The sequence below is a fragment of the Podarcis gaigeae genome (genome assembly GCF_964106915.1).
Source record: "Podarcis gaigeae genome assembly, chromosome: W".
Classification (NCBI taxonomy): Eukaryota; Metazoa; Chordata; class Lepidosauria; order Squamata; family Lacertidae; genus Podarcis; species Podarcis gaigeae.
Genome location: NC_139695.1, coordinates 28,344,214 through 28,359,563, shown reverse-complemented (window position 1 = coordinate 28,359,563; position 15,350 = coordinate 28,344,214).

Genomic DNA, 15,350 nt, shown 5'->3' with positions numbered 1-15,350 from the left:
GCTTGTGTGCAGCCCCGGAGAGGCAGCACAATGAGCCAAACAGCGCCGGCCGGAGGGACAGAGCAAGAAGCCAAGGTGCGAGGTCTGGTCGAGAGGAACCGAGACCTGGAGGCGCATGTTGCTACCCTGTCCGCGCGGCTGGAGGAGAGATGGGCTCAGGATGCACAGGTCAGAGGCACCCCGATAGAGAGGGGGGAAGGTCCCGGGGCTGGTACATAAGTTTGGTGGAAAGCCCCAGGACTACAATGCCTTCCGAACGGAAATTCAATACGCTTTGGATTTGCAGAAAAATGACTTTGCGGATGACGGGGAGAGGGTGGCTTACATTGTTGGACATCTGCAGGACGGGACGCGCGAATGGATCAGGCCCCTAATGGCGACGCAGAATGATGCATTGAAAGATCTTAAGAAATTCTACCAGGCGATGGACGTGATGTTCTCCAGCGAGGTGGAGCAATGCGTGACACGGAGGGAGCTGATGAGGTGCAAGCAGGGGGGCCTGTCCGTCAGAGACTACTGGTCGCGTTTTGCGATGTTAGTCCACAAGCTCGGGTGGGATCTGGACTCTGAACCAATACAAATGTTGCTTGAGGCGGGTTTGGACCCTGGAGTGAAAGACGAGCTGTCCCGAGCGCCCCGCCCGTGGTCGATGGATGAACTCACAAAGGCTGTGCTGGCGATCGGAGTACGCCAAGAAGCGCCGTCTCAGGAGAAGCGGGAGATAAGGGGAGAACGTTTCCATGGCAACCGCATTCCGGAGATGGCGAGGGAGCCTTCCCAGGCGGTGGAGCCGATGGAAATTGATGGCGCGCGCGCGCGAAGTTTCAAACGCCAGCGAAGTCCGGAAGAGGGAGGGGAAGGAGTGGAAAACTACCAAGAAGTGTTTCCTCTGTCAGCAACCGGGACATTTTGCAAGGGTCTGCCCTCAACGGAAAGCCTGGCAAGGCATGATGAGGACTACAGACCACGACGAGAAGGGGGAGGAGGGGCCGGTGCAGGGAAACGACAAAGCCTGGCTGCCAACCAGCGGGGGCAGCAGCCAGGCCAGCAACCAATAGAAGTGCCCCAGCCTGACCCACCCAGGGCAGCTATAGTCATAGAGGTGGTGCTAGAACTCCCAAATGGGCACCCCGTCAAAGTGGAGGGGCTGCTAGATTCTGGCAGCTCATGTAATTTCTTCAGCAGAGATTTCGCTCTGGAGCATCAGCTCCACCTGTTGCCACTAGATTTTCCCTTGCAGGTGAACACCATCGATGGCAGGGAACTCCTGGGAGGGGAAGTGACACACCAGACACCGCCAATGCGAATGAGTGTCTCCAGGCACACAGAGACCATTGCCTTTCACGTGGCCACACTGGCAGGACCCCCAATAATACTGGGGATGAGCTGGCTGGCACTGCATGATCCAGTAGTGTCATGGCATCAGCGGCCAGTCACCTTTGGGTCAGTTTACTGCTTGGAACACTGTTGGGGGTGGGGGGAGAACCCAAGAAGAACAGTGGCCAGGGTGGCTGGGCTGGCCTTGGAACAAAAAGGGGAGGTGCCACCACAATATGCTGACCTGAAGGAAGTCTTCAGCGAGAAGGAGGTGGATAGACTACCCCCCCATAGGCCATTTGACTGCCAAATCAACTTACTCCCAGGGGTTCAGCTGCCGGTGGGTAAGCTGTATGCCATGTCTGACCGGGAGATGCAGGAGTTGCGGCAATTTATTGACAAGAACCTGAAGAGGGGGTTCATAAGGGAATCAAAGGCGGTGGGGGGCAGTCCGGTGTTCTTTGTGGACAAAAAAGAGACTAATCAGCCCAGGCTAGTCGTGGATCACAGGGGGTTAAACCTGGTGTCAGAACCCGTGACCTTGCAAATGCCCAGGATCGACGACATTTTAACACGGGTGAGGCAGGGGAAATTTTTAACCAAGCTGGACCTCAGGGGAGCGTACAATTTGATTAGGATAAGGGAGGGGGACGAATGGAAAACTACCATGTTCACCCCCCTGGGGGCTTTAGAGTACTTAGTCATGCCATTTGGATTACAATCGGGCTCCGCCTGCTTTCAAGCATTCATGCACCACATGTTGGGGCCCCTGCTGTACAAGAATTGCGTGGCCTTTTTGGATGACGTCTGAATCTATTCGGACAATGGGAAGCAACACGTCAGAGACGTCAGGGAAGTGCTACAGAGACTGCAGAAGCACCAGTTGTGGGTCAAGCTGGAAAAATGTCAATTTCACGCCAGAGAGGTCGAGTTTCTGGGGTACAAGTTGTCAGACAAGGGCCTAGCTATGGACCCAAGCAAAGTGCAGACAGTGCTGGAATGGAAGGCCCCCAAAACCCGGAAGGATGTGCAGAGGTTCCTAGGGTTCAGCAACTTCTACAGGAAGTTCATCAAGAACTTCGCCCACTTGACAGCGCGCATCACAGATTGTCTCAGTAGCAAAAAGAAGTTCGCCTGGACAGAAAGTGCCCAGCAATCCTTTGAAAGACTGAAGAAGGCGTTCGCTTCGGAAGAGCAGCTCCTGCAACTTGATCTGGAGAAGCCCATGAGGCTGGAGACCGACGCGTCTGACCGGGCCATTGGAGCGGTACTTTTGCAGCCAGGGGCCAAGCAGGGCTGGAGGCCGTGTGCCTTTTTCTCAAGGAAGCTGAGCAAGTCGGAGCAAAACTACACGGTGTATGACCGAGAATTGCTTGCGATCTATGCAGCGTTTCGCCGATGGAGACATCTGTTAATAGGGGCGCAGCACAAGATCCAGGTGTGTACTGACCACAAGAACTTGGAATACTGGAGGACCGCGCGAGTACTCAACCAGAAACAGATTCGATGGGCTCAGGAGTTCTCCACGTTTTCCTTCGAGATCCGATACGTGCTGGGAGAGGAAAACGTAAGAGCAGATGCTCTCTCCCGGAAGCCGGAGTACATGGAAGGAGAGGGACCGCCGGAGATCCGACACGTGTTTCCCGAGGACCGATGGGTGTGTGGGGGAGCGTTGGTTGGGAAACGAGAACTGGCCAGGCTTACTAGAAACGACGCATTCGCCCAAACAAAAATCAGGGAACTCCGGGACGGAAAGGAAGACCATGGAGGGTTTGAGGAAAAGGAAGGGCTACTGTACTATAAGGGGGCGCTGTATGTACCGGGGGAGACCTTGAGGGGGAAGGTACTCAAACAACTCCATGACAACCCAACAGCAGGGCACTTTGGAAAGCACAAAACCATGCTGCTCGTCACCAGGCAGTTCTGGTGGCCAAAGGTGAGGGAAGACGTACGGGAATATGTACGGGGGTGCGACCGCTGCCAGAGGGCAAAGGGGGAGAGGGCTGCCCCCGCAGGGTTACTGGAACCCTTACCCACGCCTGGAAGACCCTGGGAGGTGGTGTCCATTGATTTTATGACAGATTTGCCCAAGTCAAGGGGGAAGACAGCAGTCAGAGCGGGTGGGAAGCGGGTTTTGAATCCTCAGAGGATGGTGACAGCTCCTTCAGGGGATTCCCCGCATCGTCGGCCGAGGAAAGGGACGAGGTTGAATCGGAAAATTGGGCCGGGGGTGGAGGGGGTCCTGGGGGGAGGTGGATGTCAGGGAACTGCCATCGGAGCCAGAGACGGAGGGAAGGCTCCAGAGGGATGCCGGAGAGGGTCCCAGTAGGGAGAGAGGCAGCCCATCTGCTGCGGAAGGAAATCAGCGTAGCACCAGTGGAGAAGGGGGGCAGAAGGGGGAATCGGCGAGGGGGCTCTAGGACTCCTCGCCGGAGACCAGTGGGGAGGGCACGGGTCATCCGCTGCCCACACCCTCCCTGCGCAGAAGAATTCCGCGCAGGGAGAGTAGGAGGAGACTAGGCGTCAAAGAACTTCTTTGCTGGAAGAAGTTCAAGAAACGCCCACTGACGGATTCTGCCAGCGACTGAGACAGCCACGGGTGAGAGGCTGTCCAGACAGAAAGGGTTCACCCAGGTAACCTAGCCAGGAGTGGCGACAACTTACGCACGAGCAACCCCTAGAACCATTACAGTGAGAATGTAAAGTTACATTATATTGAGATAAATTATTAGGACAAAAAAAAGATGGAAAGGATTTGCTGAAATAGCTAATTGAACTAGAATACAAAAAAGGGAGGTGTGAGGAGGTCAAGGAAACAAGCAAATGAAAGATAAGTTATGGAAGGATTGATTTGTTTTTTAATTGTTTTTATTTTTCTGTTTTTTCTTTTTTTCCTTTCTTTTTGTAATCTTTCAAAAAAAGAAAAGAAAAGCTGAAGAAGGCGTTCGCTTCGGAGGAGCAGCTCCTGCACGTGGATCCGGAGAAGCCCATGAGACTGGAGACGGACGCGTCTGACCACGCGGTTGGGGCGGTACTTTTGCAGCCAAGCAGAACTGGAGGCCGTGTGCCTTTTTCTCAAGGAAGCTGAGCAAGTCGGAGCAAAACTACACGGTGTATGACCGAGAATTGCTTGCGATCTATGCGGCATTTCGGCAATGGAGACATCTGTTGATAGGGGCGTGCCACAAAATCCAGGTCCAAACGGACCACAAGAACTTGGAATACTGGCGGACCGCACGAGTGCTCAACCAGAGACAGATCAGATGCGTGGAAAGAAGCTTTCATCACATTGATACCCAAACTAGAAACTGAAAAGACCCAGCTCAAGAACTACCGCCCCATCTCACTCCTAAATGTGGATTACAAAATTTTTGCAGACATTTTGGCAAGTAGGTTTAAAAAAGTGCTTAATGAAGTGATCCATAAGGACCAGGCCGGCTTTCTCCCTGGTAGGCATTTGTTTGATAACACAAGAAACATTATCAACATTTTGGAACTTCTACAAACAAATCTTAACACTAGAGCGGTTTTAATTTTTATTGATGCGGAGAAAGCCTTTGACAATATCTCTTGGATGTTTATGAAGAAAAACTTGGAAGGGATGGGAGTGGGGCGGGGGTTTGAAAATGGAATAGAAGCAATATATTCAGAACAAAAAGCTAAATTGATAGTAAACAATGTGGTGACAGAGGAGTTTAAAATTGAAAAAGGGACACGGCAGGGGTGCCCTCTATCCCCCCTACTGTTTATTTCAGTTCTGGAGGTGCTATTGAACATGATTAGAAAGGACCGGTTGGTACAGGGAATTGAGGTCGGAGTGAAACAATATAAATTGAAAGCATTTGCAGATGACCTGGTATTAACATTACAGGAGCCAGTCTCTAGTACTAAAAGAGTGTTAGAATTAATTTCTGACTTTGGTCGGGTGGCGGGATTTAAACTGAACAAGCAAAAAACTAAGGTTCTAGCAAAAAATTTGACAACTACAGAAACAGATGAGTTTCAGAAAGAAACAGAACTAAATGTGGTTAAAAAAGTAAAATACCTAGGGGTGTATCTGACCTCCAAAAATTTGAATTTGTTTAAAGATAATTACGAGAAATGTTGGTCAGAAATTAAAAGAGATTTGGAAATATGGTCAAGATTGAAACTTTCCTTGTTGGGCCGAATAGCAGCCATAAAGATGAATGTATTGCCAAAAATGTTATTTTTGTTTCAGGCCCTACAGATCGTGGACAAGGTGGAATGTTTTGGAAAGTGGCAGAAGGATATTTCCAAGTTTGTTTGGCAGGGCAAAAAGCCCCGAATAAAGTTTAAAATATTAACTGACGCGAAAGAAAGAGGAGGATTTGCCCTGCCAGACTTGAGGTTATATTATGAATCTGCAGCCTTCTGCTGGTTGAAAGATTGGATCTTACTGGAAAACACTGATGTCCTAGATCTGGAAGGGTTTGACAATGCTTTCGGGTGGCATGCATATTTGTGGTATGACAAGGTTAAAGTGCATAAATTGCTTAAAAACCATATTGTCAGAAGAGCAATTTTGATGGTCTGGACAAAATATAAAGACTTATTGGAGAGTAAGACTCCGAGGTGGCTCTCACCGGTGGAGGCCAAGGCACGTAAGAGACTTAACATGGAGGCCAATTGGCCTAAATATGGGGAAATAATTGAAAAAATTGGAGACAATTGGAGGTTGCAGAGCTTGGAAAAACTAAAAAACAAGGTGCGAGATTGGTTGCACTATGCACAAATTCAAGAGGTTTTTAAAGTGGACAAGAAGGTTGGATTCCAGGTGGAAAAATCGAAACTAGAGACAGAACTGTTAGAGCCAAAAAATAAACTACTTTCGAGAATGTATAACTTGCTGCTTAAATGGAATACTCAGGATGAGACAGTCAAATCCGCCATGATAAAGTGGGCGCAGGATTTGGGGCATAACATTATGTTTGAAGACTGGGAAAGGTTATGGAACACCGGAATGAAATTTACGGCATGTAGTGCCTTGAAGGAAAACATTATGAAAATGATATACCGGTGGTACATGACCCCAGTCAAGCTTGCTAAGATATATCACCTGTCTGACAATAAATGTTGGAAATGTAAAGAGGCGGAAGGGACATTCTTTCACCTCTGGTGGACCTGCCCGAAAGTGAAGGCCTTTTGGGAGATGATTCATAATGAACTAAAAAAGGTACTTAGATTTACCTTACCTAAGAAACCGGAGGCCTTTCTCCTGGGCATGGTGGACCAGAGAGTGCTTAAGAAAGATAGAACTTTTTTTATGTATGCCACTACAGCAGCAAGGATCCTGATTGCAAAGCATTGGAAGACACAAGATCTACCCACGCTGGAGGAATGGCACACGCAGTTGATGGACTATATGGAACTGGCCGAAATGACTGGCAGAATCCGAGACTTGGGAGAAGAAACAATTGAGGAGGACTGGAAAAAATTTAAGGACTATTTGAAAAAACATTATAAGCTGTACGAATGTTAAAAAATGCACCTTTTAGGAAATTCTAGCTTCAGCAATGATAAATTAATGAAATGGAAATTAAGGCACAAGAAGTCAGAGGTAGAATAATGAAATAACTTTATTGTGTTTAAATGAAAATGTACATGATTTGGGTTATAACATCTTTGAAATTAGGTAACATGATAAAATGAAGGATACAATAAGTATTGAAACAAGTTAACAAATTGCTGATGTTCTGTACTACAGAGAATGCAGGGTTTGGAGGATGCGGGGAAGTCCATTAGACTTGATGGAAAAAAGAACATGGAAATTTGTAACTTTTCTATTTTATTCCTATAATCTGTTTTCTATTCTTTTTTCTGTATTTCATAAACTCAATAAAAAATATTATAAAAAAAAAACAGAGACAGATCAGATGGTCCCAGGAGTTCGCCATGTTCTTCTTCGAGATTCGATACGTGCCGGGAGAAGAAAACGTAGGGGCAGATGCTCTCTCCCGGAAACCGGAGTACATGGAAGGGGAGGGGCCACCAGAGACCAGGCACGTGTTCCCCGAGGACCGGTGGGTGTGGGGGGGAACATTGTTTGGGAAACGAGAACTGGCCGGGCTTACTAGAAACGACGCGTTCGCCCAAACGAAAATCAGGGAACTCAGGGACGGAAGGGAAGACAATGGAGGGTTTGAGGAAAAGGAAGGGCTACTGTACTATAAGGGGGCACTGTATGTACCAGGGGAGACTTTGAGGGGGAAGGTACTTAGGCAACTCCACGACAACCCAACAGCTGGGCACTTTGGACAGCACAAGACCATGCTACTTGTCACCAGACAGTTCTGGTGGCCAAAGGTGAGGGAAGACGTACGGGAATATGTACGAGGGTGCGACCGCTGCCAGAGGGCAAAGGGGGAGAGGGCGGCCCCCACAGGGTTTCTGGAACCCCTACCTACACCGGGAAAGCCCTGGGAGGTGGTGTCCATTGATTTTATGACAGATCTGCCTAAGTCAAGGGGGAAGACAGCAGTCATGGTAGTAGTCGAGCTACTGACGAAAATGTGCCATTTAGTAGCTTGCTCACATGCAGCAATGGCAGAGGAGACAGCCAGGCTGTTTGTGGATCACATTTTTAGACTACATGGGAATCCCTTGAGGGTTATCTCGAATTGCGGGAAACAATTTACTACCCGGTTCTGGAGGAAGCTCATGAGCTTGCTACAGGTCGAGGTGAGCTTCTCGACGGCGAGGCACCCAGAAACCAACGGACAAGCAGAAAGCGCGAACAGTATATTCCAGCAATACCTACGCTGCTATGTCAGCGAGAGACAGAACGACTGGGTAGAGAAATTAGCTTTGGCTGAATTTCCGTACAACAATGCTGAACACGTGTCCACGGGAATGAGCCCTTTCATGGCCAATTATGGGTGTCACCCCAGGGCCTTCCCGGGGTAGGGGGAGGAAGGATGGAGTGTACCCGCGGCTGAGCAATTTGTGGAGGAAATGGAGGCCTTACACCAGCAACTCAGGTTGAACCTGGAGCGGGCCAAGGAAGTTTACAAGAGGCAGGCGGACAGGCACCGCCGGGAGGGGGAGGCCATACGGGTGGGAGACCGGGTGTGGTTGTCATCCCAAGGGTTACCCCTAAAGGGAGGGTGCAAGAAGTTGCAGCCGAGGTGGCTGGGACCTTTTGAGGTAATACAGCAGATAAACCCAGTGGCGTTTAAACTCAAGTTGCCTGACAGCATGAAGATACATCCGGTGTTCCATAGGTCCCTACTTTCACCTTACAGGGAGGGGCGGGAATTCCCGGGACGGGAGGGAGGGCTTACTGTAACCAGGCCACGGAAATACTTGATTCAAGGTGGCGAGGTCGCCAGGTAGAGTACTTGGTAGCCTGGGAGGGGGAACCTAGGTCGGAAAACACGTGGGTCCCTGCTGAATCAATCACTGACGGGTATATGGTGGAAGAATTCCACAGTTTGTTCCCAAATAAGCCAAAACCACTAGCTAGATTCTGGGAAGAAGAATTTGGACCCACAGATGACGAAGGGGACTTTGTGGGTTTTCCTGCCTCCGAAGAGGAGGGAGGGGAGGTGTCCGAGGGAGAGGAATCAGATTGGGAGGTTCAAACAGCGGGAAGAGATCCGAGTGGATGGGAGGCTGGTTTTGAACCCTGAGGAGATGATGACAGCTCCTTCAGGGGGTTCCCTGCATCGTCGGCCGAGGAGAGAGAGGAGGTGGTATCGGAAAATCGTGCCGGTCCTGGGGAGGAGGTGGATTTCAGGGAACTGCCATCAGGGCCGGAGGGAGAGAGCGGGCTCCGGAGGGGTCCCAGAGAGCGTCCCGGGATGGGGAGAGGCAGCCCATCTTCTGGGGAAGAGAATCAGCGTAGCACCAGTGGAGAAGGGGGGCAGATGGGGGAATCGGTGAGGCGGTCCCATGACTCCTTGCCAGGGACCAGCGGGGAGAGTAAGGGTCCTCCGCTGCCTACGCCCTCCTTGCGCAGAAAGCTTCCGCGCAGGGAGAGTAGGAGGAGACTAGGCGTCAAAGAGCTTCTTTTCTGGAAGAAGTTCAAGAAACGCCCGCTGACGGATTCTGCAGCGATTGAGACAGCCACGGGTGGGTGGCACCAACACCACGAGGTGATTCCTCTGGAAGAGGCTGTCGAGGAATACAAGGTACCTTGAGGGGGAGAAATAGCTGTGTATTCTTCTTGGCAGGTGATCTTCTTAATTCTCAGATCCAGAGTAGGCATGGTATTCCTTGGTGGTTGTTTATTACCTTAGAAGCAGCCAAGGGGAAGCCTGAGGGCTGCTGGGATGGCTGGGAGGAGGGAGTCAAAGTCTTTCTCTCTGCCAGGGGGGGCAAGGGATCTTCCCTTGACATACAGCAGCTTCAAAGATTTGGGTTGGGACCAAGGCAGGGGGAGAAAGGGTTAACCTCATCCACATCCCCCAGCAAGGTTGCTTTGTACATATTTAGAACACTACAAATGAGAATTGCACATGTCTCCTTTGGCTAGCAGGATGCCTCCTCAATACCCTGCCAAGCAGAGAGCAGCAAGGGGTCAGCTGCAAGGGGGTGGGGACTGGGGGCCAGTGTTATAAGGAAAAAACGGCACCTTTTCCCTTCTGGGGTACCTCAGAGCCCATATAGAGTCCTTTGGTAGCTTCTCTATCGGTAGGAGAAAATAACAGAGGCCAACCAGAGAATACTGAGAAGCAAAGCAGCTAGTAAGCCAGATCTTTATTACCTGTTGCAACAGGGTGCTCACCCCCCCCCCCCACGCAGGAGACCCCGAACCAAGTCCTTATATAGACATTTGAAATTGCCCACCCTGGAGCCCAAGACCACCCCTCCATACATCATACATACATCACAGAAGGGGCGGCCTACAACAGACTCCTGTCTGGCAGGAAACCTGTTGATGGGTTTGAGGAGATTTCACCCCTCCCATATCCAAGAATCTCCTGAGATCTCTGCTGATTCTCCAGAGAGGAGGAGCAGTGTTCTGCTCTCTACTTATTCTACTCCAGCACCAAGTCAGTCAGTCAGTGTGTTGGAGAGAGAGAGACTGAGCGTTAGAGATCGTGTGTAGAGATAAGGTTGCTGCTAAGAGCAGCTGTAGACACTCAGTGTAGTGTAGCATTCATTTATGCTTAGACCTCATTAAGCTCTGTATATAGTTGTATAGTAGTTGTAGATAGAATAAAGAAGATATTCTACAGAGCTGCTGTCCGAGGCTGAGAGAGCACTCTGCAAGGGAGGCTGTTCAAGAAAGGGGGAGGGGTGGCAAGCAAGGGGGGACCTAACTGGTCTCCTGAGCCCACAGGGGTGCCGCAGAAAGAAGGGAGTTGGTCCAGGGAGCCGTGGACCCCAAAAGGTTGAAAACCTCTGTACTTTTCTTTCCTCCAGTCAATTCCTTTCCTATTATAGCAAGGCCACTGGACCTAAGAAGCCAGTATAATATACATCTCCTCTCTTTGTCGCCGCCTGGAGATTCGGAGGAAAGAGAGAGGGGAAATTCTGGCCTATCAAGCAGACCTGGACAAGGAAAGCAAAGACCTCCTTGGAAGTGTCCCTTTTGTTACTAGTGAGGGAACAAGCACTTCAAGAAGCAAGTCCGGACTGAGGAGGGAGGGGGAAATCTGCCCATTTCAACTTCTCTCATTTCTCGTTGTTATTTATTTATTATTCTGAAAATGAATCAAATGCTAGGGTGGCTACCTTCTCGTATAAAGATGTTAATACGTGCTTTACCCTCATAAATTCATTTTTTGTGAACATTACCTGGCTGGGCCAACCTTGAGAAATTCAGAGGTGTGAATTTCAAAAGAATGCTGTTTTGGTCTCCATATTTTCCCAAGAATTGCGAATTAGGTAAGTTCACCTTTGAATGCAGCTAAATGGAGTTTATTTCCCATTGTTGTTTATTATGTGAAAAGCAGTCAAGGAGAAGCCTGAGGACTTGTGAGCTGAGAGGGTGGAAGCAGTTCACTTCAAATCCTAATCCTAATTGTGAGCGGAGAGGCTGAAGACTGTGGAGAAGTTGAGACAACTGCGCCAGTTCCTGGAAGAAGAAGAAGAAGAAAAGCGTCTGCTGAATCATGTGGAAGAGGTGGAGAAGGAGATTGCAGGGAGAAGGGATGAGCAGCTGGCCAGACTCTGCAGGAAACTCTCCTCTCTTGAGAGGATCATCCAGGTGATGGAGGAAAAGGGTCAGCAGCCAGCGAGTGAACTGCTGCAGGTAAGACGGCTCCAGGAAAAGGCTGCCTCCCATCCTTTCTGTGCCCCTTCCATGTACCCAAGGAGTGTAGGGGCTCACTTGACGGAGCCTCGAGTCAGCTTTCTAATGGACAGGAACACCCCAGAGACCTGGGATGCTGAACTCACCTGAATGCCGACTAGAGATTCTTCAGTCTTCTTGAGGGAAGGGAAGGGGATTTTCTGCTCCTTGCTGATGATTTGCCTCCGAATGCCTTCCCGCTGGGCAATGCTGCCTTCCTGCCCTGCCCTGGGCTTTGCCAAGGATGCAGTCAGGCCTCCTTCTGACATGAGCCAGTCTCTTGACCAAGCTTCTCTTCCCGTTCCCTCCACAACTTCTGGGTGGATGCCCTTCCCCATAGATCCTGATCGGCCCAAAATGGTGCTCGGCCACAGTGACCAAAGAGCAAGACAGAGGGACTCATCCAGACTGCGCCACCTTCTCCACTCACAATCCCATATGGCCAGACGTACAAGCGCTTCTGAACGCCCTCTTTAAGGAGGCGGAGAAGGCTGACATACTGGCAAAGGCAGGAGAAGCCCTATTACGGAATGATTGCCAGATGTCCCCGTCTCCCGGGGACAGTCCCCGGATTTAAAAATCTGTCCCCAACAAAATCCGTCCCCGGAATGTCCCCGGATTTCATATAAGGCCCCCAGACTTATATTTTAAGTGTTGTAGATTTATTAGTAGGGAAGGAATGTTGCGTGATTGGTTCAACGGCCCAAGACACATCATATGGGGACTTCCGGCGAGGCAAAATGGCGGGTGCCACGGCAATGAGCAGCTCCTGAAGCCAGCCAGAGCCAAGTGCACTACCAGGCTGGCTCCGGGCTGCTGAGACTGCTGCCTGCGCTGCCACTGCCGAGGGGGAACCAGGGGTGCCCGGCGCGTCAACTGGGGGAACCGCTGACACACCCCCTCCCAGGACCCAAATCGAGGCAGGAGCGAGAGCGCCCGGCCACGTGGCCGACTGCCCAGCGGCGCTCCAGGGCCAGTAAAAACCCCGGAGCCAACCCAGGGAGAAGGAGGAAAGGAGAAGGAGAAGGAAGAGAGAGAAAGAGGAAGGAGAAAAAAGAGGGGAGCCCCGACCTTGCGGCCGCTGAGGAAGAGAGGTAGGAGAGCACCAGGAGGGCAAGGACACGGGGCCGAGCCCAGGCCCGACCCGAGCCTACTCCAGGGCAGATAGCACTCCAAGAGATCAGGCTGGGGCCCAGAGGAAGGCCACGCGACAGAGGAGACCCAGAAGAGAAGGTATTACTTCTTATTTTTTTAAAAAAAAATAATTAAAAAAAATAACATTTTTTTCTCTTTTGGAAAAAAAAGTGTCCCCAGATTCTTTGAAAAAAATCTGGTAACCTTACCTTAAATCCTAACCTTCTGATTCCAAGTCTCTTCTTTCTCAATATCCCCCCATTCCGTTAACCGCACCAAGCAACAAGCTGTAAAATACAAGTTTAAAACACAAGCTTTCCTTTGCATATCGCAGAACTTTAAATGTAATTCGTGGTTTTTTCCACCTGTCCTCCAAACTTCGGTCTTTTTGCCATCATTTAAATGGGAAATCAGTAGTCAAGCCATACTTTTTGGTAAAACGTTCGTCTGGATCCCGGAAGTCCTACCTGAGAAGAACAATGGGAGTGTCCGCTAGCGCCAGCCGCTTCTCCTTCTGCAAGCAGCGCCACCCGAATTCCCACCTGGGATGAGCCGCTTGGCGCACTAAACTGAGCCGCCGGAGAAAGACTGGGGCGGGCGGCAAGTGGGATGGGGAAGTTGTGCGCTTCTGTCCCGTGAGAAAAGTGCTGGGCTCTGTCTCTCCAGTTGCGCTTCCTCGGTTCAGAGGTGGACTATAGCAGATGGGCTGGGTTGCCACAAAGCCCATCAAGGCCACAGGCTGCTAGCATGACTCATCCCGGCTTTCTCATCTGAGGGGAAAGGATGCGCGGTCTTAAATGCTGGCCTTGGCAACTTGGCTGAGCTACCTTGGGCCAGTCCTTGGGCCAGCTTAGCCTCCCACCCCAGCCGCTCCAGGATGGGAAGTGCGTCCGGGGGAAGCGGGATTCAGGCGGAGGAGGACGTCGGGTTGGGTGGGGGTTGCCAGGAGCAGCACGATGTCCCTCCAACCCCCGGCTTCCACTCTCCAGGCAGGCGGCCAACGTGGCCAGCTGGCAAGGGCTCTTTCTTACTCCAGCCTTGGGTTCAGCCCCAGATCTCTGGAGCGGAAAGGCTCTTGGGCGTGAATATGAAAGGCAGCACCTGTCAGAATAGGGCATACTGAGCCAGTACAGATGAACGTGACTATTGGTTCGCTTCCTCGGCATCCCAGAACTGTGAAGGTTGCCTCAACTGTTGAGCAGCACAGCTAAGGAAGAAGGAGTGGAGTGTCTCCGGGGGGAGCATAGCTCCCATTCCCTTCCAAACACACAGACAGGACAGTGTGGTCGCACCCAGGGAATAGTTCGGCTCTGGATCCATTCCAGTCCGGCTTCCGCGCTGGTTATGGGACTGAGACGGCTCTGGTTGCCCTAACAGATGATCTTCGTAGACAGCTGGATCGAGGCGGGTCGGGGCTGCTGATTTTTCTAGATCTGTCAGCAGCCTTCGACATGGTCGATCACGAACTCCTGGACCACCACCTTGCCGACATGGGGATCCAGGGCACAGTCCTTCAATGGCTGCGCTCGTTTCTCTCTGGTCGGGGACAGAGGGTGGCGCTTGGGGGGGAATTGTCATCGCGCCACTCCTTGGTGTGTGGAGTACCTCAGGGTGCGATACTCTCCCCGATGCTTTTCAACATCTTTATGCGCCTCCTCGCCCAGCTTGTCCAGAGTTTTGGGCTGGGTTGCCATCAGTATGCCGATGACACCCAACTCTATCTGTTGATGGATGGCCATCCTGACTCGGCCCCAGACACACTGACCAGATGTTTGGAAGCTGTGGCTGGATGGTTACGTGGGAGCCAGTTGAAGCTAAATCCTTCGAAGACAGAGGTCCTGTGGCTGGGACGGGATGATATGGGATTGGGGGGGCAACTCCCATCTCTTGCGGGGGCGCAGTTAGTGCCAGCACCGTCCGTCCGTTAAGAGTTTGGGTGTAATCTTTGACACCTCCCTTTCCATGGAGGCGCAGATTGCAGCTATAACAAAGGCAGCATTTTTCCATCTCCGCCAAGCTAAGCAGTTGGCTCCTTACCTCTCTCGCCCTGACCTAGCCACTGTGATCCACGTGACGGTCACCTCCAGACTGAATTATTGTAACTCGCTCTACGTGGGGCTGCCCTTGAGACTGACCCAGAAACTCCATCGGGTGCAGAATGCTGCAGCGAGACTCCTTACGGGGTCTTCGCTGCGAGATCACATTCACCCGGTGCTATACCAGCTGCACTGGCTCCCGGTGGAGTACAGGATCAGGCTTAAGGTGCTGGTTTTAACTTTTAAAGCCCTATACGGCCTAGGACCCTCGTACCTACGGGACCGCCTCTCCTGGTATGCCCCACAGAGAAACTTACGGTCTTCAAATAAAAACATCTTGAAGGTCCCAGGCCACAGAGAGGTTAGGCTGGCCTCAACTAGAGCCAGGGCTTTTTCGGCTGTGGCTCCGACCTGGTGGAACACTCTGTCACAAGAGACTAGGGCCCTGCGGGACTTGACATCTTTCCGCAGGGCCTGCAAGACAGAGCTGTTCCGCCAGGCCTTTGGCCAGGGCGCAGCCTGACTCCCTCCCTTGGCAACCTCGCGGAGCTCTGGTCCAATGGTGGCCAGTGGCTTGAATTTAATTAATTTTATAATGAATGATT